This window comes from Sorex araneus, chromosome X (assembly GCF_027595985.1).
Source record: "Sorex araneus isolate mSorAra2 chromosome X, mSorAra2.pri, whole genome shotgun sequence".
In the NCBI taxonomy this organism is placed as follows: domain Eukaryota; kingdom Metazoa; phylum Chordata; class Mammalia; order Eulipotyphla; family Soricidae; genus Sorex; species Sorex araneus.
Genome location: NC_073313.1, coordinates 114,089,677 through 114,114,740, shown reverse-complemented (window position 1 = coordinate 114,114,740; position 25,064 = coordinate 114,089,677). Strand labels below are relative to the sequence as shown.

The following is a 25,064-nucleotide window of genomic DNA, read 5'->3' as shown; positions in this document are numbered from 1 at the left end:
TCGGTGCCTTTTGTTTCCCATGCCCACTTTCTCTTTCCCTGGATCGCTATCTTTCAAACTTAAAATGCCCTTCACTTAATATTTCTCCCTCCCTATCCAAGTTCAATTCACCCTTCAGAAACCTCATTTTCTCCCAGTCAAGTTTCCCAAAGACTTTACTCCCAGCCCATTTTTACCTTGATCTCCCACAGAATTTACAAGTCTGCAAAAAAAAAAACCGAACAAATCTGGGGCTGGAGAAATACTGCAGAAGTGTTTGCCTTGTGATGTGGTCAGCCCAAGTTTGGTTCCCATCACGACATATAGTCTCCTGAGCTCATCAGGACTAATCCCTGAGCACAGTCAGGAGTAAGCCCTGGGCACTGCCAGGAATCCCCCACCCAGTAATAATGACGCATCTAATTATCAACTACCTCCTATAGTTATCCAAGTGGACGTGAGAACTATCTAACTGGGACATCCATCCTTTTCAGTTCAGTTGGTCTAAACCCTTCACATAGAATCTGAAAATTGCTCAATAAAAGAGAATCATTCTTCTTCATCAACAGCACCACAAACACTTAACCCAATTACCTGCAAGTCTTATTTTAGCACTGTTTCTCAGAAGAGCATCTAAATGTCATCTTACATTTGTAAATGATCACAAATGGAGTTTTCTCAATGATGGATTTTAAAGCATGGCTCAAAAAATATGCAACTGATTGCAATGTACAACATGATAAGCCCCAGCAAGCCCAACAGAAAACTACTGCTGAAATTGCATTAAAAAAGAAACAAGAGCCCTGGGTAGTTGTGTGGCTGTCAGAGACACAGAGCTGCGTAGAAATTGAGAGTATCCATGCAGAAAGCTAACTGGTCATACCATAAAATCAAGAATCAAGGAGCAGGGGAGATGGCTCCAAGGGCCATAACATATGCTTTAAATGTGGCAGGGTCAGATTCGATACCCAGCACTGCAGGGTCCCGCAAACACTTGTCAGGAATAAGCAACTCACCATGCGAAGGTGTGGACCAAAACCAAAGACCAAACAAACCACCCCAAAAGACTATCCACAGTTTTGTGGAAACAAGATCCATGCCAATCAAGTACAGCCTATGGACTATAACACAGACACTCCTTTAAAATGTGACCAAGAAGTTGAGAAACACTATTATAAAAATGAAAAAATCAAAACCCATGGCTAGTGACCCTCTAGCTAATACTACCCTGGTCACTGAACTTAAAGAAGAAGGGATTTAGCACAAGGGCCTAGAGTTTTGCATGCATAAAGCCCAGATATAATCTCTGGCACTTCACAGTTCCACAGCAACATGCCAGGAGCACCACAGGGTGCGGCCCCGGGGAAAAAAAAAGCATAAAGGTTTTACTTAATCCTTGAACTGAACTAACCAACCTATAATTGTGTGAAATATAGAGAATATAGACAACAGGTTTAGTAATGACTATGCATTATAGAGCTCTCGAAAAATGTTCTTTCTTCAAAACACTGGTGTTAAAACAGCTCTGACAATAAATAGGCTAGACCAGAAATAAGGACACAAACACCATCGCTTGTGGAACATTCATTCCTATATATTGACAAACTTCTGCGTCACTGTCTTTATTAATATTACTTAATCACAGGCTCTTAGCTGCTGAGAACTGACGAACAACCACTCCCATTATATTAGTGCTAATAACAACAGAAAATAATCAAACATTCAAGTATGCCTGTGATTGTTTTATTTCAGTATTTTTTGGTCACTCATCAGTCATCACGACCATACCCATGGTTTTTTTTTCCTGCCATACAACTGCTTTTTCTCAAGAGTTCTGTATGCTTCACTTTAGAAAACTAATGGAATCGTAGTAAAGGAGTGATTGTTTAAAACGGTATCCACCTCTTACTCAGTTTAATGAGCTGTTGCTCTCAAAGGCAAAACAGTGAGTCAAATACTAAATGCCCGCACATGCGTCATAGGTTCCTAGCCCTGGAAGTCTAGGAAAGGTTAAATTAATGCAGGAGGAGGAAGTAGCCAAGGACTTTTCATTATTCTAGCGGCTCAGCATTATTAAAAATTGCTGTGGTCTGGGGACGGGGCTCAGCAGCAGGGCACTTGTCTTGCATGTAAAAGGCTCAGAGTTTTATTTCCGGCATTGTCAGACAAATAAAAATCCCTTGTTTGGGGCACAGGGGATAACTCAGTGGTTTAGAGAGTGCGTCTTAGAAGCAAGCACACAACCTCAAGTTTGATTTCTGGTGCACGACATACACCAGCAAAACTCCCTGGCACCACAAGCAATTTCCGGCCATATCACAAACAGATCTGGACAAACACTGCAACTAAAGGACTGAGTGTTAAACCCCAGTGAGGGTGCACCTAAAACAACAGATGAGCGAGCACCAGAGTGAGGAAGTGTACCCTTGGCAGAGCACATGAACAAGCAAGTGTGACACAGGTGACCCCCAGCGAGCACCAAAGCCAAATGTGTGAGAACCACAACCCGATGCCTGCAAGCCACACAATCCCCCAATGGGCAAGCGTCACAGCCAGGCATCTGACACCCAGTGTTATCACAACAGTGATGATGGGAAGGGGTAAATGGTTGGTTGTGCCTAGGACTCAGTGAAAGCACCTAGCTGTCACCCGAGGGAGAAGAGAATGCAGAGAAGAATGAGAAGAGAAGAGGGGTCCTTTAGAGAGGTGGAATAGCACTGGGACTTTGATGACGTCGAGGTAAAAAGCCAAATGGCTGAAATGCACAATATTGTGAGCCAATGATAAAACTTTTTTTAACATAAAGAATTTTAATTACAAAAAATAAGAGAATTCTTTATATTGCTTGTTAGGGGGCAGGGATCTAGCAGACGCCGTGTCAGCGCACAGCCTTCTCAGAGGGTAGGCCTGGTTTCATCTCTGGCAGCACAAAACTTAATTATTGTTGTAGTCAATGCGGAGAGGAACTTTCATGAAAACAACACTCAACTTCGTGAGGTTATTTCTCAAGCCGAAATATTCTAGCCACTCTACTGGGTTCTCCAGCAGCCACTTGGGAAAACTAAAGAGTTTACTAATAGACAACCTCCCCGAAATTGGTGTCACTCCACCATCAGAGAGTGTTATATGCTGTTAAATTTCTGCAGTACAAAATAAAGCAACTGGCTGATGAAATCCAAATCTTAGGGGCTTTAGTTTGTTTGGGGTAGTTTTTGTCTGTTTGATTTGGGGCTATACCTGGCAGTACTCAGGGGACCGTACATATGAGGTACTGGCGGCTGAACCATGGTTGGCTGTATATAAGGCAAACTCGTTGCCTGCTGCACTCTCTCCCAGGGCCCAGAAACAGGCTGTGCTCAGGGATCACTCCCGGCAGGCTCAGGGGACCATAGGGGATTCTGGGTATCTAGCCCAGGTCAGGTGTGGAAATCTCAATCTTGACCTATTAAGAAACTATGTTGCGGGGCTGGAGTGGTAGCACAGCGGGTAGGGCGTTTGTTTGCCTTGCAAGCAGCTGACCCGGGTTCGATTCCCAGCATCCCATATGGTCCCCGAGCACTGCCAGGGGTAATTCCTGAGTGCAGAGCCAGGAGTAACCCCTGAGCATAGCTAGGTGTGACCCAAAAAGCAAAAGAAAAAAAGACAATAACAACAAAAAGAAACTATGTTGCTCAGTCATACAAATAAAAAGTGGGGACTCAATTATGATTTCAGGTGACATAGGATACCATTTCAGAGGCTTGTTTTTTTTTTAATTTTTGGGTCACTCCTAGCAATGCACAGGGGTTACTCCTGGCTCGTGCACTCAGGAATTACTCCTGGCAGTGCTGGGGGGGTGGGAGGGGGGCGGGGGACCATATGGGATGCTGGGAATTGAACCCAGGTCGTAGGGCAAGGCAAATGCCCTACCCGCTGTGCTATCGCTCCAGCCCCTCAGAGACACATTTTTAAGTTGCTTAAAGAACCTCGTCTCTTCTATGACAAAGCAGGTTTCACATTCCAAAGAAACTGAGAAAATTTAGAAGGTTCCACTAGAGCTGGAGGCTCACTCGCCCTTTTATCCAACCAAAGTAGCTGCTGAACTTTAACTACAAGTTTACCTGGAACGAATCCAAAAACTTAAGAGATGTAAACACTTGCTTTCTATTTAATGTAAGATTTGCTATCTGCTGCATGCAAGCTACACCCCCTCCCCGCCCCCAACACATAGGTAGAAGAGAAATTCAAAAGTTTACAGAGAAGACACGGGGATGGAAGTGGCTGGTATTTGCAAAGCTGCTCTTGGGAAAATACAAAGTCAAAACTATCTTAATTGGGGGCTGGAGCAATAGCACAGTGGGTAGGGAATTTGCCTTGCACGTGGTCGACCCGGGTTCGAGTCCCAGCAACCCATATGGTCCCCTGCGCACTATCAGAAGTAATTCCTGAGTGCAAAGCAAGAAGGAATCCCTGTGCATTGCTGGGTGTGATCCAAAAAGCCAAAAAATATTTTTTTAAAAAAACCTATCTTAATTTTCTTCCTACTTCTATAATACAAACAACTACAAAAAAATGCCCCTCTGTATTATTTGAAAGGACCAGCAGTGGGCAGGGCATACAGTAGAACAAGTAAGGCACTTGGCTTGCATGCACCTGGGTTCAATCCCAGGCACGTCGCTCTACTCCCCTGAGCTCCATCAGGTGTGATCCCTGAGCATAGAGCCAGGAATAAGCCCTGAGCACAACTGGGTGTGGCCCTAAAAAAAACAAAAAACAAAATGAAGGACATGCACTACAGTTGCTAACTCCCTGTTCCCAGTATGCCCGCAGCTGCTTTCAGTACTGTCCCTACACCGTGAGTTTTCTAGTTTCCCCACTGGTGTGTGGGCTCCTTGAAAGCAGGTTTGGCGTTTGATTTGACTTTGTACCCTGGCTCCAAATAAGCACCAACTAAATGTTAGTTAAATAAACAGACTGACGAGCACAAGTGAACAGCATATTACAACATGCAGGCTGAACAGCTGTCTGGTGCTCTGGAAAATGCATACTCAATTAGAGAAAGTTGTGAACAAAATAGTCAAGACATCATAATGTTCCCACATTCTTTACATGCAACTGGCCTGTTAGCATGCTTTAACTATCTACTGTTGTTTAGTACTTCAAGATATGACAATTTTCGCCAAGATGCTTGCAACCTGACCTTTGAATTTAGCTTATAATCACACAAAAAGGTCTGGCTCTACTTTTTCAGAAAGCTTGGGAGGGAGGGTGTGGGGGGATTAAGCAGCACATCTCACTTTGATTATTGTGCATCTGGTACACAAATCATACCTGTCATTTATAAAGTTAATATTTAGAAACAATGTACATTGCCCCAACAAAAGTGATAGTTCCGCCTTTTTGGTGAAGTTTTAGAACATATACTAAGAACAAATAACACCGCAAAGGCACGCGGTCTGCACTTATCAGGATTTTCCAACAATTCATCTATTCTCCCTTCCCGTCCTCTCTTTCCTACCTCCAATTTGTCTTTTGGTTCCTTGAACAATTTTCTGTTTGGCTTTTGGTGATGGTAGTGGTGGTGGGAAACACCCAGCTTGCTGTGCTGAGGACTTACTCCTGGCCCTGTGCTCAGGAAGTCCTGGAGGAGCGGGGAAAAATCACAGGTGATGCCAGGGATTGACCCAGGCTGGCTGCATGCAAATCAACTGCGTTAGTCACTGGAGTTTCTCTCCAGTGTGATTCCTTGAATAATTTTAAAGCAAGCAACTCACATTGTGTGACTTCACACTACATAGCTTTTAAAGAAATGAGTTCCTTTTCTGTAAATGCTCTTCTCCTCCTCTTCCCTCCCCTGCCATTCCCCCTTCTCTCCTCTCCCCTCCCCTCCCCTCCCCTCTTGGTTCTAATTGACCTTTTCTCCAGAACCAATACCTATGAGTCACTTAAATCCCGAAAGGTGTGCCACCCTGTGTCATTTCCGGGAAGAGTATAAGAACCTTCCATATTAAGTAAAAGTTTCCTTTTCTCTTTTCGCATGCAATAAAAATGATCATATCTCAAAACAATGGCCATTTAAAAATAAGTTCCTAAGTACTTTTCCAATAATAGACATTCAATTCAGTCAGAGGGAAGGCTTTCTTTAAATTCTTCCCCAAAAGAGTTCTTGAAAGGGCCAGAGAGTAGTAAAGTGGGTAAGGTGCTTGCCTGGCATGCAGCCAACCCAAGGTCAATCCCTGGTATCCCATATGGTCCCCTGAGCACTGCCAAAGAGTGATTCTTGAGTGCAGAGCCAAGGGTAACCACTGAGCATCAGTGATTGTGGCCCCCAAACCAAGAAAACAGAGTTCTGAAATTATTTCATATACATCCTATATATACTTTAAAAGTCCTTCCCGAGGGTGGAGAATATCAACCCAAAGACACACAAAAAAATGACACTTCACCTTCTACCAACTTTAGATAGTTAAGCTGTATTACAGCCAGATTATAACAGCATGCACTGCACTCCTTTTTAAAAGCCTAATCCCTTTCATTTTTTTTCCCTAAGTAAACTGACACTTTCCAAAAATAGCTGTATAATTTATGGAAAAATAATATGCTACTAATGAAATTAATTAACCTTCCAACCTGAGGCGTATTTCCATCCTCCTTTCCTATGAAAATTAACATTGGCACCAAGGGCAATCTAATACACACACACAGACAGACACACACAAAATAAAGCAAGATCAGACCGCTAACACGCTCCAACTGAAAACAATACCGTATTAAGGTGAAAAACTCAGAAAATCAGTAGCTATACAATTTCAGCTCAGATTTGCACTAATCTGAAAGCTCACTTAAACCGTCTCTATCAGTGTTACATCCCTTGCTTACGTGTTCTGGAATCTCATACTTGTGAAAACAGCAAACCAGAATCATAGGTTTTCTGCTCTGGAGTTTACTTCATACGGGAATAAAAGCACAACCAATCTGAGCGCTTCCCCTTCACTCAGAATTGGGACATATAATTGGCTGTACTGGCAAATAAATAAATAAAACTTTGATGATCACCGTCTGATGCAAAAGCCCGATGAGCTAGCTCTGTGAGACCAGGACTCGCTCCCACCACACCACATTAAAAAATACAACACAAAAGCCTTCCCCACCAATCATTATTACATATTTTTCAAAGTATAAATATTCTGGGACAACTGCTGATCCTTTGTAAAAACAGAATACCAATCTAATCATGACACGTTCTGTCATGACAGCTAGTTCAACTTCTATTTCACAGAAGTTTGAAAAACCATTTAACAGTGATCAAAGGCATTTGAAGTTCCATCCCACTCCTCACGATACAGGTATTTTCGGTTATGGAAACCTCAGGCATCTGATTTAATAGATACTGCTCCATGATTAGGCTTCCAAAACAGAGTTTTCAGAATTTGAAAGCCCCTGAAACAGTTCCCAAATAAAGAAAAGGCAGACTATAGCGTTAACCGTTTAGACTCTACAGGAACAAATTCTAAAGGCTACACATTCTTTTAAGACAAGCTGGATCCAACTTGAGTAAGATTTAGAAAGTATCTTCAAATGCTTACCGCAAAACACGAGAAGAATTTCAAGCTTTTCAAAGTAAATTTCTGCTTAGATATTTAACAACGTACCGCAGCCTAACAAAATAATATTAAAATAGTTACCCTTCTGCGAGGAGAGTCAAACCTGTTTCTTTCTCACAGCACTGAGAGAAGGAACCTCCCACGCCCAGAACGCCAATCTGGAAACCCAACATTCTTCTTACAATTGCAAGTTTAGAGAGCAAGTCATAACACTTCCTGCTCGAAAAAGAGAACACCCCGACAAAAGAATGATCCCATACTTACGAATCCCCTTCCTGTCAACCTCGTAGTATTTTTCCAAGGATTCATAAATCAACATAAAGCATGATATCTGAAGTTTATTTTTTTCACTGCAGCTCCAGTAAAATCACATGAGAACCCAAGGGAATTTAAAGTTGGTTCAGGTCAAATAGCTACAACCCACATACCTATTTAGAGTTTGAACACTAGCCAAGTAACCTGCTTATTTTAGAACACATGGAACCAGCTGCTCCCCAGTGTCCTAGTCACTAGGTCCATTGCATATTACTTCGAAAGGCAAATGAATTGCCTCAGATCACTGGTGTATTTTTATTACACATTTTCATCCACATTTATTCATCCCTTTATACGACATTTGTACCCTATAAGCAAGATAGAAGTTGTCCCTAAGCACTGCTGGGTGTGGCACCAGCCTCCAGTTTATTATTATTTTAAAATTTCATTTTAGGCAAACTGTGATTTACGATACTGTTGATGGTAGGGTTTCATGCATGAAAGATTCCAGCACCCCCTCTCTACCAGAGTGCCTTCTTTCCTCCACCACAGTTCCAGTGCTGTGTCCCCTAATCTTATTCCTCCCTCCTCTCCCACCTCCAATTTAGACTATCGCCTGGTACAGGGTAAGCGGTAGCTAGATGATGATGCTATTCTTATTTTTGTTTTTGTTTTGCTTTTTGGGGGTCATACCCAGCAATGCTCAGGGTTTACTTCTGGCTCTTCGCTCAGGAATTATTCCTGGCAGTGCTCGGGTGACGATATGGGATGCTGGGGATCAAACCTGGGTCAGCTGCGTGCAGGGAAAACTCCCTACCTGCTGTACTATCACTCCAGCCCCTATTCTTTTTTTTTAAATTGAATCACCGTGAGAATAGTTACGAAGCTTTCAGGTTTAAGTCTCAGTCACACAATGATCAAACACCCCATCCCCTTACCAGTGCACATGTTCCACCACCAAGAACCCCAGTATACCTCCCATCCCACCCCCTACCCTGCCTGTGTGGCAGATCATTTTCATGTTCCTCTCTTGGATTACATTCAATTTTTGACAGAAAACACACTATTGTTATTTGGAATTTTTCAAAAACAATTAGAACTGCCAAAAAGGCCTCATTAATTTGTTTTGGATTGCTGATAATGAAGAGCATATGATGTCACATGGCCACTGTTGCGGCCGCATGATTTTGGAATTCTGGTATTTTAGTAATTAAGTCCAGAGGTATTTCTGCCAGCTGCTGCTGCGTTCCGAGATTGGTTTGTGTACCTCTGGGATCATGGCCATTCAGGAGCGGAGGAGCCGTTCGTGGGCGGCTGATCGGGGTTCTTATTTTTGAAGTTTGTTTTTATAGCTGGACAGGAGCGATAGCACAGCCAGCAGGGCATTTGCCTTACATGTGGCCGACCTGGGTTCGATTCCTCGATTCCTCTGTCCCGCTCAGAGAGCCTGGCAAGCTACCAAGTGTATCCCACCCGAGCAGCAGAGCCTGGCCAGCTACCTGTGGCGTATTTGATATGCCCAAAACAGTAACAACAAGTCTTACAATGGAGACATTACTGGTGGCCGCTCGAGCAAATCAATGAATAACGGGACAACAGTGCAACAGTTTTTTAGCTATCATCTTTCTAATAGTGACTTAGGGCTGAGTGCATCAGGAACATCAGGGTCTTAAGAACATGACAGGTGTTCGATAAGTCTATGCAAGCAATTTGGGTCAAATTACCTTATCTCTTCTAAGTCTTAGGTTCATATCTCTAAAAATGGAGCTTCATTCCCATGGAACAAATCCTCAACGTGGTTGATAGATTCTTGGAAACTGGAAATTTGGGCAAAATAACTTACCACAACCAGTTTTACCACAGGTTTGGATGATTTTTTTTTCTTTTTACAGAGCCTCCTGGATGCAAGGCAAATGCTCTACAGCCCAATCATACCCCTGAGCCAATTTTGTCATCTGTGAATGAAAGAGAGGTCCAAGGCAGAGAGAGAAAGCTCCCAGAGAAAGCTCTGCATGTAGGAGGCCCAGTTTGTGCACCATGCAGTTCCTGGAGCAACCCCAAAGCAGAGCTGGGAAGGGTGGCCCCCAAACCAATGTGATATCAAACATCTCCCAAAGCACTGCAGATAGGATACAACGATTTCTATTCATTCATAGATTCCCTAACCCCATTATTCCAGTTCAGGGATCTTGGCTGCTGAAGCATAACCTGGAAGCTCAGCATGAATTAAGACCCCCACCTTGGACTGGATGGCATTCCATGGCAAGACACATTGTAGACTCACTCACACATCAACATCTGTGGGGTGCAGGTGAAAATGGCATACGCAGACATGAAGAACATATGTAAACCTCACACAAGACAGTGGCCCTAGCTGAAACAATTTTCCCTTATCGACGGAACAACATTGCTCAAGGACCTGCTGTACTCTACAGGGCTCTCAGGATGCTTAAAGGAGACAATGAAAGTAACGTAGGTGTGTTTGGCTCCAATAAGGTGCTCAGTACACAGTGGACACTGTGATTTGTACGGGACAATGGGCACAATTCCTACCAGCTCTCTCTCTACCCAAATCAGAATCAACGTGAGACAGTCCCTTAGCAAACAATTGTTTTAAAAGGGAAGTATTTCCTAACATACTGAATTTTCAGAATAAGCTCATTCACCGTACTCATTTGTAAAACTGTTCGGGACAGTGCATATAATGAGGCAGAATGTTGTCATCACCATTGAACAAGTACAGGATTGCATTTTGTTTCCTTAACAGAAGCACTTCGTTTGATTGATGAAAAAAAAATGGCAGGAACTATCAAAAACCAACATAATCCGTAACACAAGGATTTTAGTGGCAGAAGCCAGATGATGTATGTGTTTTTCTATCTGTCTTTCTTGCTGAATCACTCATTTTGTAAAGCCACTCCAACTTTCCCAAGTCTCAATTTCTCCACTTATAAAACAAGCATAGTGCTATATTCCTGTGGCCTGTCAGGGAATATACATGATAGTACTTAGTAACTGAAAGAAAAGCAATGCACGCATGTATTATTATGCATTTGACAGAGAAACCTGGCACAAACAAGTGCTTGAGATAAGAAAAGAGGGCCAGGAGGAATATAGCAGTGGTTTAGAGCACCTGCCTTGCTCTAAGTCACAAGTTCAAATCTCTAGTGTCCCACCTGTACCAACAAGCATCATCCTGATAGCTCTGCTGTCCATGCTCCCTAGTGCTGCCAGACAATTTCAGACTTCACTATAGCAAGGTATGTGTTGGCACCACAAAAAGGAATGCAGGGGCAGGAGAGATAGTACAACGGGCAGGGAACTTGTCTTGTACTTGTCCAACCCGGACTCAACCCCTGGAATGACATAGGGTCCTCCGAGCATGAAGGGTGTGATCTCTGTGTTATCGAGCCAGGAGTAAGCACACAGCACACCAGGTTTGGCCCAATTCTTTTCTAAAAAGGAGTGTAACCCCTGACAAGGACCACAGTAAAAAGGCTGTGTGATCGGTACAGCCAGAAAGTGCAACCTCTGGTAAAGATGCGTGTGAACACTGCTACCGTAACTTGTACATCTGTGTGCAAGTCCTAGTGGGGCATGCACAACTCAAGAAGGAGATATCTTAGAGAGCTTTACAGCTGAGTGTGGATTCACTCTAACCTGATGTGTGACCACCAGTCAACACCAGACAGAAAGGTGTGAGCACCTTAGCAAGGCACTTGTGTGATTCCCCAGAGTGATCAACAGCAAAAGGAAAAGGGGAGTGGATTATAAACAACAATATCCATATTTGACCAGAAATTAGGCTTTCCCCAGTACGACCATTCTTTCATCCACACTTGTCATTTCAAAGCACTAGTTGAGTCCCGTCCCAGAGTCTATGAACTTTGTCCAATATAGAAATGGCTTTGTTAACAGTCCCTTTCATGGTCATCTGCAAAGTATATACTTTCTACCTTTCTGAAATCTAATCTTTGATCTGAGTGAAACCTGTTAATTCCACATTGCTCATTTTCAAATTTATTTGCCCTGACATTATAGGAGTCATTTAAGCTAAAAAAAATAAATAAATAAACAACATTGTGTAATTTCTAGGAATATATGTTCTCTTCAAAAACTTCCATCTTCTATCATGTTGAGTGAAATAAGCCAGAAGAAGAAGAAAAACACAGAATGATCTCACATCTGTAGGATATTGAATAGCTGTAAGAGGAAATGCAATGTGGTAAAGGGCAAGGATGCCCAGGTACCACCTTTCACCCTAGAGCTTAGGGAAAAGGACAGGAAAAGAAAGAAATCAAGGTGGGAAGAAAGATGAGAAAGGGCAATAATCTAGGAAATTGGGTCAGGGCTTTGGTTATACTGATGATGTGGGAGAGTGGTATAGGTATATATTTGCAGTATGTGTGGTATATTGGCAGGGTGGAGGATGTAGGGGAAGGATATGTTTGTGTTTGCCTATATACACATTTCTGTGTGAACAGAACTGCTATTTTTACCATGGGCAATGAAAAATGGTTTGAATATAGAAAATGGCAGCAAGAATTGTATAATGAATTTCACATTTTTCTAAGTAGGCCATAGAAAGAAACAATTTATACACACACACACACACACACACACACACACACACACACACCTTGGAGTGGCAAGGAAAAAGAGGCACACCCAAAGTTACAGGAGAATTTCACAGACATATCCGTGTAAATCAAAGTCAGAACACAAGCACGAGTCATAGTATTTTCAAAGTCGCTTCCTACTATCCCTCAGACGTCATGCTTTCCACCACACCCAGTGAGCGCTGTTTTCTTTCCATGAGTGCCATGCACAATGGAGGCCAGTCCCACTGTACCTAGTAACACGCCTCAGTAACATCGTTCTATTGTCCTCTCATGAAGCAGGGGTTTATCCACCTTCATGATTTATATGGCAAACAAGAAGTACTACCCATAGCGAATGACGCATGAAAGTAAAAAGATTTGACATAAAACAGATACCAAACTAACATGGAGGAAATGGTTAGTCATTTTGAACCATACTGCAAAATTCAGGAACTTCATACTAGGAGCAGCATTGGGTATGTAAACTTCCTGTTGCATGAATGTATCCATCTTAGCAAGCACATATACTTTTATGTAACAATTTTTCATTTTTAAGAGAAAAACAGCACTGCACTGTAGCTCTGTCTTCCCGTGGTTCATGGATTTGCTTGAGCGGGCACAGTAACATCTCATTGTGAGACTTGTTATTGTGGACTGGAGCGATAGCACTGAAGGTAGGGTTTTTGCCTTGCACGTGGCCGACCCGGGTTCGATTCCTCCATCCCTCTCGGAGAGCCCAGCAAGCTACCAAGAGTATCTCACCCACATGGCAGAGCCTGGCAAGCTACCTGTAGCGTATTCAGTATGCCAAAAACGGTAACAATAGTAACAAGAGAAAAATAAAGTTACAAAATATCTAAATGCCAATCTTTCAAGGTCTGACTCCCCAGTAGTGTGATCAGCTCCTGGATTTGTAGTTCGCTTTGTTCTGGGGCCACACTCAGCAGTACTCAGGGTCTACTCTAGGATCTTGGTAGTGCTCAGGGGACCACCTAGTACAAGGGATCAAACCAGGCAAAGCCCTGGATTTGTAAAACAGAGTAGTTCAATCTTTAACATCTGATGTTTTATTATACATTAAATTATCTTGTCTAGTGCACTGGGGAAAAAAAAACCTGTTGAAATAAATAAAAGGGGCCCAGCTCAGTGGCCAAGCTCTGCCTTCCATGCCTCCACTGCATGGGTAGTGCAAAGGTAATGGCAGTGCCCTTTGTGAGTATGGTGTCACAACATGGTGTACAGCCTCTGCTTCAAAACAGCAAGCAAATGAGTGCGAGCGCCTCAACTCAAGTGTGTGACCTTGGTTAATACCGCAATCGAGTGTGCCGATCCCTAGTCACTGTCACAAAGGGGGAAGGCGGTGGCGATGGTAAGTCACTGCAACAACAAAAGTGAAGAAAAACGTGGCAGTCTGAAGTACAGGTGTTCCATCATTTATGAACTGAACCGGGTCAAGGGCAAGGAACCGATTCAAAGACTCTGATTTAAAACTTAACTGGGGGGCTGGAGTGATAGCACAGCGGGTAGGGCGTTTGCCTTGCACGCGGCCAACCCGGGTTCGAATCCCAGCATCCCATATGGTCCCCTGAGTGCCGCCAGGAGTAATTCCTGAGTGCATGAGCCAGGAATGACCCCTATGCATTGCCGGGTGTGACCCAAAAAAAAAAAAAAACTTAACTGGGTTTTTTTTTTGCATTTGTTTTGTTTTGGGGCTACACCCAGAAGTGTTACGGGCCCACTCTTGGCTCTGCACTCAGGGATCACTCCTGGCGGGCTCTGGGGAACACACCGAGTACCAGGGATTGAACCTGAGTTAGCTGTATGCAAGGAAAGCATCCTACCCTATGTACTACCTCCCTAGCCTTTAGCTGTTTATTTTATTTATTTTTATTTTTTAAAATGAATCCCCATGAGGTACAATTACAGACTTATAAGCTTTCATGCTTACGTTTCAGTCATACAATGATCAAATACCCATCCTATCACCAGTTCCCATTCTCCACCACCAATGATCCCTGTATCCCTCCCACTACCCCTACCCCATCCCCCCACCCCACCTCTATGACAGGGCATTCCCTTTTGTTCTCTCTCTCCTTATGGGTGTTGTGGTTTGCAATAGAGGTATTGAGTGGCCTCTCGGGATGGGGGGTGAGTGCTGAAAGTAGACCTTAGCTGTTTATTTGAAAGCTACTGAGCCTGTTTTAGAAATTCTCATCACAAGAAAAAAAAATTAACTATGAAAAGTGGTGGAGATCAACTAGTTTTACAGTACTCATTTCCAATAGATGAATATACAAAATTGTCATTGTGTACCCCTCAAATCAGTTTTTTCACTGTCACTGTTTTGGTTTGGGGATCACACATTGCAATGCTCAGGACCTGGTCCTGGTTTTGTGCTCAGGGATCACTCCTGGTCATGCTGGGGAGGGAAAGGGAGAGCATATATGTGGTTCTAGAGTCCAAACTAGAGTCAGCCGTATCCAAGACAGTGTCTTAATCCCTGTATGATCTCTCCAATCCCTAAAAAATTCCAACTCCAATTACATCTCAATTACATCCAATTATATGTCAATGAAATTGGGCAAAAAACATCTGTCTTCTCTTCATAGCTACTAAAGTCACACAGTTTAGGGGGACAGGCCACACCCAGCAATGCTTAGGGGTTACTCCTGGCGGTCCCCCACCACCGGGGGACCATATGGTGCCAAAGATTGGCTGTGTACAAGGCTAGTGCTCTACCTGTTGTACTATTGCTCCGGTCCCAGTACACACTTCTATCCTGACGGTCTTTCGCCACCATGGCCACCCACCCCCAGTATAGGAAAGGGAAAAGGAAAGGAGTAGAAACAACAATTTTTTTAAAAATCCCACCAATCCAGCCAGTTCCCAAGCTTTTTGGTCTCAGGACCTAAGAACCCCAAAACCCTTTTCTTGGCATGTGGATTATTTAGATCCATGTATTTACCACACTTGAAACTTCAACTAGGAAATTTGAAAGCTATTTATTTTAAGAAACCAGTAACTCAGTTACATGTTATCAAAAAGACATATTTAAATGATTACTGCAATTTCAAAACCGAGGTGTGTATCATTTACATTTTTGCAAGTCCATTATTAACATCTAACACATTAATACGATGACAGCTGCTTTTTCACATCTGTTTGTCTCCATTCAATCTTTTGCCATGTTATTTTGGTCGAAGTACATGGGAAAACAGGGTTCCCCTACAGGTTTATTAATGAAAAAAATGAAGTATCTTAAGAGTCCTAGGATATTGTGGATATTCTTTATAATATTCTATCAAAACTCAAGGAGTGATAGCTTTCTAGTGTGGAATCTGACAACACATCAATGCAATTTTTGTACCGTTACATTAAAATTCATCATCTTCCTTGCACTTTCAAATGGGCCTTTTGTTCTGTTTGCTTTAGCAGCACCAGGAACTGGTCATTTAAAACATTACTGTTTGATTGTGTAGATAACACAGATGTTCCAAATACTTGGCTTTAGGGCCACACCCAGGTGTTCGGGGCCTCTGCCTTCCGTGTTGTTGGGGAGTCTTTCTAGAGGTGTGTGGGGAGACCATGGCATGCTAGGAACAGGACCCTGGCCTCTCACACACGGAGCATGTGCACTAACCCTGAGAGCTTTCCACCTGACTCCATCCTATGTCATATAAAAATATAATCACTTTCATTTAAAACACCACTCATTTCATTAGCATAGTCTCAGTATTGATGACATGATGGGAAAGGCAAGTTTTCAAAACTTTGACTTTTTGCTTCAAAGCTCTAATTTTATCACCGGCAATAAATACTCAATTGCTTTCCTTGCACTGACAGCTATAACTGCGTCACACTTTTTAAAATAGCTGGCAGAATCCTGGTCTGAGTAACTAGTTAAATGTGTCTTTAATCATGCGTGTAAAAATGGTTGGCTATTTTTAAAAATGGGGCTACTTTAGCTTGCAATTCAAATAATTGCCCAAATGTTTTTCCTCAAGACAAGCGGTCTGTTCCTATTCAGCAAAAATGTTCCGTACAAGGCAGAGATAATATGGGGATATATGGGACTTGCCTGGCATACAGCTGGCCCCTATTAGATCTCCCCGAGTCGTACCAGGAGTGATCCCTGAGCACTGCTCAGTATGGCCCAAACCTTAAAAAAACCTGTTATATATTTGTCTTATTATACACAATACTACAAGCGATGTAAATTCAAATGTCCAATAGAACACTAACTTTTCCTGCTTCATCAAGGTCATTCATAACTTAAATGGATGTGTAGATTGTATTCGAGTGGTGAGGGGCTAGAGTGTGGTGCTGCTGTCTCCCAGCTACGACACAGACCACCTCATCTACTCGGGCTTTTGCAGCACCTGTGCCAATATTCGTGTCATGAAAAAGCAAAGTAACATCTTCTTTGCTGTGCAACTCAATTTGCATTTTCTTGGTTTCTCTTTTGTGTCCTGTTGTGTTGTCTATGTGACAGGGCAGTTGCCAGCAGTGTTCAGGAAGCCTCGAGAGCCACTCCCAGCAACTGTCAGAGAGCTGAAGAAGTCCTGTGGCGCCCAGACCAGGCCACCACCCAGCAATTCAGGGAGGGGACTCCAGCGCTACATTCTGCAATACTGGGGGGAGCCACGCACCCTAACCTCTGTACAATATCCCTCACCTCTAAGTATTGTGCAACTGGTTTGACACCACGCCCCTCCCCACCCACCCACCAAAGGTCAATAGGCTAGCTCCTTTCTTTGGTGCTATATTTAGCAATATTTATGATGGAATCATGCAGTTCCAGAGACACCAAAAAAAGAAAAAAAAAACTAAAAAAAACGAAGGTTCATGGATTTGAACGAGAAACTTCACAATGGAAAATACCATTGGCAGAACGGAATACATAGGTTTTATTGGGAAACTTTTATTGTTGAATCATACAATGAAAAATCTATTCATTCATAGCATTCTGAGGAGAGCAAGCTAGTATTCAGATTAAGACACTAGCCTCACATGTAGTCAACCTCAATTTGACCCCCGGTACCACACAGTATCCCCCAAGCACCACCAACTGTGATACCTGAGCGAAAAATCGAGGAGTAAGCTCTGAGCACCACTGGGTGTAACACAAAAATCCCCTCTGGGAAAAATAGACATAAAATTCCGAGGTGAACAATCTATAGCTGACTCACTCCAAAATACATTTTGTAGGATCAAGTTCATTGCCATTAGACATGACTTTATGCAAAAAGTGCTGTTGAGTAACTTAGTAATTTTTCTAAGTACCACACCCAGTAATACTGGAGACCTGGGGCCATTCCCAGCAGAATTAGGCCTGAGTGGGGACAGCAGTGGTGGTGGTAGCACTAGGAGGGGACACCATGGCTGCACTTAGCAATGTTGGGGAAAGTCATGAGGAGTCTGGGGTCCAACTCACAGCCTTGAATATGCTAGGCATGTTCTCTACCAATGGAATGATCTTAGCCCTTAATATGTTAAAGAATATAACAGGTAATCTGTTCATTATAAACTTACCTTATGATTGCAACTTTTACTTCTGGTAAGTGATAAGAGTGCCCTTCTCTGGCATAGCTAAAATGGAAAAGACTTAAAACTGAGACTTGTGTGTGAAATACAGAATGTATTGCTCTTATGAAATATTAAAGATAAGTGTACACTTGTTTCATAGGAGTGAGACTGTCAGATATCGAAAGAGTAGAAACAACCAGCGTTGGCGGAGATGTGGTGAGAAAGGAACTCTCCTTCACCGTTGCTGGGAATGTCATCTGGTTCAACCTCTATGGAAAGCAATATGGGGATTTCTCATAAAAAGTGAAACTAGAACTCCCATATGACCCAGCAATTCTACTTCTCAGCATCTATCCAGCAAACACAGAAACACTGATTTCAAAGTATATCTGCACACCCGTATTCACTGCAGCACTTTCTCAAGAGCCATGAGATATGGAAACAATTCCAATGTCCAATGACAAATGAATGGAACAAGAAGTTGTGATATATATATATATATATGCATGTAATATATGTGTGTGTGTGTACACAATGAAATATTGCTCAGCTGTAAGAAGAGGAAATCATGCAGTTTGCAGCAACATAGGTGGAATTAAAGGGTATAATGTGAAGCAAAGTAAGTCAGAGGGAGGACAAATACTGGATGACCATATTCATTTGGGAATGAAGACAGTCAAAATAAGAGAATAGACAGTATCAGGGCCAGAGAGAAGGTACAGGTGATCAAGGCACTTACCATATATTCAGAAAAACCATGTTCATCCCAGGTGCCAATTCTCAGTACCACACAGGGTCTCCTGAGGGCTGCCAGGAGTAACACAGAGGCAGGTGTAAGCCCTGGGCACCACTGTGTGTGGCACAAAATCAAAACAAGAGAGAGAGAGAAAGAGAATAGATAGTACTGAACAATGACAAACCACAATCACCAAGCAGTGAAAGAGGATGGGAAAAAGCAGACTAGAGGTGATATATAGGAACATAGGTGAAGGATCGTGTGCATGCTGATAGTGGTGGGATGTAGCAAATTTGTATGTGAATATCATAAATTTTACAACTATTGTAACTTATTAAACCACAAAAAATAAAATCAAATTTTAGAAAATTTAAACTAGATGCACTGCACTGGTTATAGGTAGAATAATGAGATTTATTTAAACCTAAATCCCCAATAACTAATTAAAGAGAAAACGATAAGAAATCAAATATTCGTAACTTTTAATGAAGACTAATTACATTTCACTTAGCATATGTGAAAATGTCCATAAATATTTTCCTTTTTTTTTTTTTGCTTTTGGGTCACACCTTGCGATGCACAGGGGTACTCCTGGCTTTGCACTCAGGAATTACTCCTGGCAGTGCTCAGGAGACCATATGGGATGCTGGGAATCGAAACCCAGGTCGGGCACATGCAAGGCAAACACCCTACCCGCTGTGCTATCGCTCCAGCCACAAATATTTTCAAATAAAATTGAATTTAAAAAATTCTATATGGGGGCCTGAGAAAGAGTAAAATGGAGAGCAGTTGCCTTGCACACGGCCAACCCGGGTTCGATCCCTGGCATAGCATATGATCCACAAGCATCGCCAGGAGTGACTCCTGAGTGCAGAGACAGGAGTAAGCCCCAAAGAACTCCTAGTGTGGCCTTAAAAGTAAAGAAGAAAACCCCAAAAATATTCTATATGGACCGGAGAGACAGTACAGAAGATAATTAATACCTTGCATGTGATTGCAACCTCAGTACTGAATATAGTCCTCTGAGCACTCACTGCCACAAATGATCCCTAAGCATAGAGTCAGGAGTAACCCCTGGGCACTGCCAGTTGTGGCCTCCAAATCATAAACAATCCATTTAAAAATTAAAATTCTGTACCCTTAAAGATTTGTACAGCTCTACCCTTGAAATTCTATAATATCGACATAAAATAGATCAGTAAGATATTTTTCACTTAGAATAAAGCAGTCAGTATTTTAGAAAGCAAAAGGAAACCTATGGCTCATGTTCTAAACAGACTGAATGTGTATCCTCTTTGTAAGAGGCACCACACAGGACAGCATGCTTCAGAAGATATGAAAGTTTCTAGAATATTCCTTTCTTGCCCAAGGACTTTAGATTGTCTGTGTCCACACATTTAACTAATTCCCTAAAACAGGCAGAGGGCCTCTACCATGACAACTCTAAGGGATACTTATCATATAGTAAAAGTCGAGTCAACCAAATTGCAAATCATTATAATGTATGTTTTAAAAAGAGGGGAAAAGACATGGAAAGAAAATGCCCAAAGGAATCTCGAAAAAAAAAAGAAAAAGAAATGAGACTCTCTTTGGTTTTCCTCTATAAAAGGAAATGAGTGAGCGACAAGAACAAATATGGGCATTGACCACATCATTTTTCCACCGCAACACATCATCTTATTTCACTTTCGGACAGGAACCATCATGTCATCTCCTTTGAGTCAGCTCTTGTACTACTCACACAGGCAAAAATAACTGAGCAATACATTCATTTTCCATGGGGAACATTAAGTACAATAAGTAGTCCCTAATTCTACCAACAGCAGAACGCAGCATCGACAAATGCCAGACCTAAACATTCATTTCCAGGGCTACTACTATGTCCTATCACCACCCTTCCGTACAAACCATTCCCATCCCAAGAAGGAAATCCACAAGTCCAACTAGTGCCATTCCTCAGACATAAGGGGCCTTATCATAACGTTAGTAAAAATGAGACTAACAAATAATGCTAATAAAAAAGCAAGGATCAAAAAAAAATCAAATATGCTGATCAGCATGTATTTCAAGCAAATTACATCTATTTCCTATTCAAACTTCAGCTAAAATATGCAAGTTCTCAAAACTCACTCAGCGAAGGTCTTTTAAGTGTTGAGCGACAGCATTAAATTATTTTACGTTGCTCTATTTTAATATTTAAAGGGCCAGTATGGCTCAGTGATGAGGCCTGGGTTAGACTCCCACAAAAAAACAAAACATTGGGGCTGGAGCAATAGCACAGCGGGTAGGGCGTTTGCCTTGCATGCGGCCTACCCGGGTTCGATTCCCAGCATCTCATATGGTCCCCTGAGCACCGCCAGGGGTGGTTCCTGAGTACAGAGCCAGGAGTTACCCTGTGCACCGCCAGGTGTGACCCAAAAAGAAAAAAAAACACAACATTGTAGTATTTGATGTTTATTAAGCTCTATGAAGGCAGTGTATTTTTTTTTCATTAATCTATCAAGTATGTAGGCCTGTATTTCTCACAGTGGATGGCACCACCCCCGCAGTGAGGGTTCTGGAGTAGTTTCAAGCGCAATTGGGTGGGGCACTTCTGTTGGTTAGCTTAAAGAAGGTAGATTTCCAGGGGAGAGCAAGTGATTTTTTTTCCTTGAATGGGAAAATCAAAGTCAAAGAAGTCTGGGAATCTCTGGCGTGCCTGGCACAGGGCAGACATGCACATCTAAGTATCGGTTAAATGACTGTCAGGTGATAAGCACTGCATTTCAAAAGGAACTGAAGTCACTGGCATATGCTAACGTAGTTTATTGCATAAATAAGAACAAAATTTGAATGCAAATCAAATAAATATAAAAGGCATCTTACTCCATTATATTACTCTCTAAAATAGGATGATTTCCGAGAACTTGCGGCGCCTAAACCAAGGGTAGGGCCTTCCCTTCTTCTAGTGGCACTGAATCCAAGATCAGCGTTTGACAGTTGACGTGTTTTGAAGTTCCCCACTTTTAGAAACGAAAGGCGATTCAGAGAAAATAAATGCAGTGGGAAGTAAACAGAACTCTGTGCTTTGAGTCTCCTCTCAAATTTGCCACACACAAAAAGGACGCTGTCACTTAGCTGCCAAGACAGAACTACTTGAGTTTTCCAAACTTTCAAAGGGCTTCTTTTTAACCTCAAGGAAACTGCAAGGTACAAAAAGGAAAAGCAGCTTCAGCATTTTTTGCCTGCCTGTCCTAGGCCATGATAAACACTGCCAGTTTTTAGGAAGACACAGAAAATCCCCTCCAAAGAACTAATTCGACAAAGTGGTAACATGAAGCCGTAGTTTATAAAATGCTGGCTTCAAATTGTTATCAGATGGTGCCATGCTTTCAAGTGCTAAGTACATCCATGAAGAGGTTCAGATACATTTGCATGTGAAATATTTCCTGACTTCCGCTATTATTGTGGTGACACATTCCCAGAGCAAAATGTTGCCTCACTGTCTAATAAAACACCCTGAAAGGTTTCCAATATTCCTTTCAAGAACCACCATGTACTTCATAGCAATTTAATTCCTCCATGTCATTTCTTGCAAGCACATACATACACTTCCAAAACACACCAAATAATTCCATTTCATGGGGAGTTTGTCAAGAACCGCCTGCTCTGTAACTATGTTCGACTTTTTCTTCATTTGTTTGGACCTTACACATAAAAAGGTTCAATCGGGAATCCAAATGCTTGCTTGTGTCTGCTTTTGAAATTGTGCTTTCTTCAGACGAATTATCGGAACCCCAGCTTTACAAAGTTTAGGGTACCTCTGCCAGATTTATTTCAACAACTGTACTGTTTTTCTGCTTCTACCAAGTCTTCTCTGATCATGTTAATTTGTTTGGTTATGCAGCCATTAAAGTTTTATTAGCTTTATTAAAAAACTCTTTTTATCTCCAGAGATAAATTCCAGAGTTTAATTCCCCAACAATGGTTGCTATTTTCCCCACATAATGGCCATTGTTAAATTTGGCTCAGCAGAGAATTCTGAAAACAATGTAGATTTATCCTTAAGATTGGCTGCAAAAATAGCATGGTCTCATAAACTGTTATATGCCCTAACTATTGACACGTACGGAAGATGCCACATAAATTGTACTTATTTTATTTTTGCTGACGTACCCCGATTGCCTTTCTCTGAGCACAGAGTTAAATCCTCAAAAATAACACTGCTAACTGGCTCTGGTTCGTAGAGACTGCAATGTAACTGAACAGCGTTCCTTGCTCAGTATTTTATTTGGCAATACGCTACCTGGTATACATCCTGCTACTAACTTAACCCATTTTGTAGTCTTCATCAGTGCTAAAAGTCATTATTACTAGCACACCGTCAAATTCACGGGACAGTAATTTCTTCTCTCTCCCAGATTATCCCCTCTCCCCCAGAACTGTGTTTTGCCTTGGAAATTGGTTTATGCCCTTAGTAGCATTTTTCAGACAGGGAGCACACTCATGAGCTGGCTCTGAGACTTCATTGCTCTTCAGAATGAACTTTTTTAAAATTTTTTTTATTTATTTATTTTTATTTATTTATTTATTGCTTTTTGGGTCACACCTGGCGATGCACAGGGGTTACTCCTGGCTTTGCACACAGGAATTACCCCTGGCTGTGCTCAGGGGACCATATGGGATGCTGGGATTTGAACCCGGGTCGGCCGCGTGCAAGGCAAACGCCCTACCCGCTGTGCTATCTCTCCAGCCCCCAGAATGAACTTTTAAAACCTCTCTTACAAGAGGGGGGAAGAGAGAGCGAGCGAGAACGAGAGCAAGAGCGAGCGAGCAAGCAAGAGAGAGAGAGAGAGAGAGAGAGGGGAAAAGCGCCTGCCATAGAGGCAGGCTAGGGAGGGTGGGGTGGGATGATGGGAGGGAAACTGCGGACACCAGTGCTGGGTAATGTACACTGGTGGAGGGACGGGTGCTGAGGTACTGTATGATTGAAGCCTAATCATAAACAGCTTTGTAAGGGTCTATCTCAGAGACTCAATAAAAACGTAAAAAATGAAATAAAATAAAAACTCTCTCACTGGGGTCTCTCTTCTATGTGCTATATACGAGGCCTAGATGACGGAATGCCATGTTTGAAGGGGGAGATGCCTAGACCAGCCTTGGTCTAGGCATCTAGAGTATAGGAGACGAGAGAAGTCAAGAAATCGATGGGGGAGGCAAGAAGAGGCAGAGAGGAAGTGAAAGGAGGGCAGGGATTAAGGGCCTCAGGTACACTGGTGGCAGAGGGCAGTGGTTTGGCTAAAGAGCTAAATCAGAGTCATCAACAGGCAAGAGATCCCTAACTTCAACAACCAAATTTAAACATGTGCCTGTTAAGGTGCCCAGATGCGGAGGGGAGGGAAGGGAAGGACCCTGGGGATAGGGAAGAAAACACTGATGATGGGATGGATGCTGGAACACAGTATGTGTCAAATTCAGCTACAAATAACTTTAGAAATCATGGTCCTTCAATAATTATGCATGCATAATCCTGGGCTGGAGCAATAGCACAGCGGGTAGGGCATTTGCCTTGCACGCGGCTGACCCGGGTTCGATTGTTCCACCACTCTTGGAGAGCCCAGCAAGCTACCGAGAGTATCTCACCTGCACAGCAGAGCCTGGCAAGCTACCCATGGCGTATTCAATATGCCAAAAACAGTAACAGCAAGTCTCACAATGGAGACATTACTGGTGCCCGTTCAAGCAAATCGATGAGCAACGGGATGACAGTGATACAGTGAACCCTAACTCTAACCCTAACTCTATTGTCAGTCTTAGCACTGACTCCCTTACCCAATAGGAAGTTACATTATTCTAATAAATACAAAGAAACACAAACAATGTATATAAAGAAAAAATGGGAATCCCTGGGGTCTGGAAGATGGCTCAAAGGGCAGGAGCACTGTTTTGTATGCAGGAGATCCAGTTTCAATCCCTGGCACCATCTGGTCCTTTAGCATAAAGGAAAATGACCCAGGAGCACTGAACTGGGAGTAATCCCTGAGTATAGCCAGGTTCAACTCCCCACACACAAACAAGTAAGCAAACAAGAAACCGGAATATCTGCTTATCATTTTTTTTTTTGCTTTTTGCATCACACTGGGCGATGCACAGGAGTTATTACTGGCTCATGTACTCAGGAATTACTCCTGGCGGTGCTCAGGGGACCATATGGGATGCTGGGAATCGAACCCGGGTCGGCTGCATGTAAGGCAAACGCCCTACCTGCTGGGCTATCACTCCAGCCCCTCTGCTTATAATTTGTACCATCGCATTGAATGCTTCTTTCCATTTTTTTTTTTAAATTATAAAACCGCCATGCTGCAGTTTTGATAATTCCTAAACAAAATTCGTATTAGGAGACAA

The 25,064-nt window shown here is 42.5% G+C and overlaps 1 protein-coding gene across 4 annotated transcripts in view; it reads right to left on the bottom strand.

Moving 5' to 3' along the window:
• The window catches only part of PLS3 (plastin 3), a 117,100-nt gene that overhangs the window by 58,997 nt on the left and 33,039 nt on the right, over positions 1-25,064 (bottom strand). Inside the window, exon 1 of one of the 4 annotated variants that reach the window (XM_055122374.1) lies at positions 7,545-7,566. The exons of the other annotated variants lie outside the window; for them this stretch is intronic. The gene's annotated coding sequence lies outside the window, so the exon portion shown is untranslated. Of the gene's footprint in view, positions 1-7,544; positions 7,567-25,064 lie in introns of those variants that run through there. 4 annotated transcript variants of the gene reach the window in all.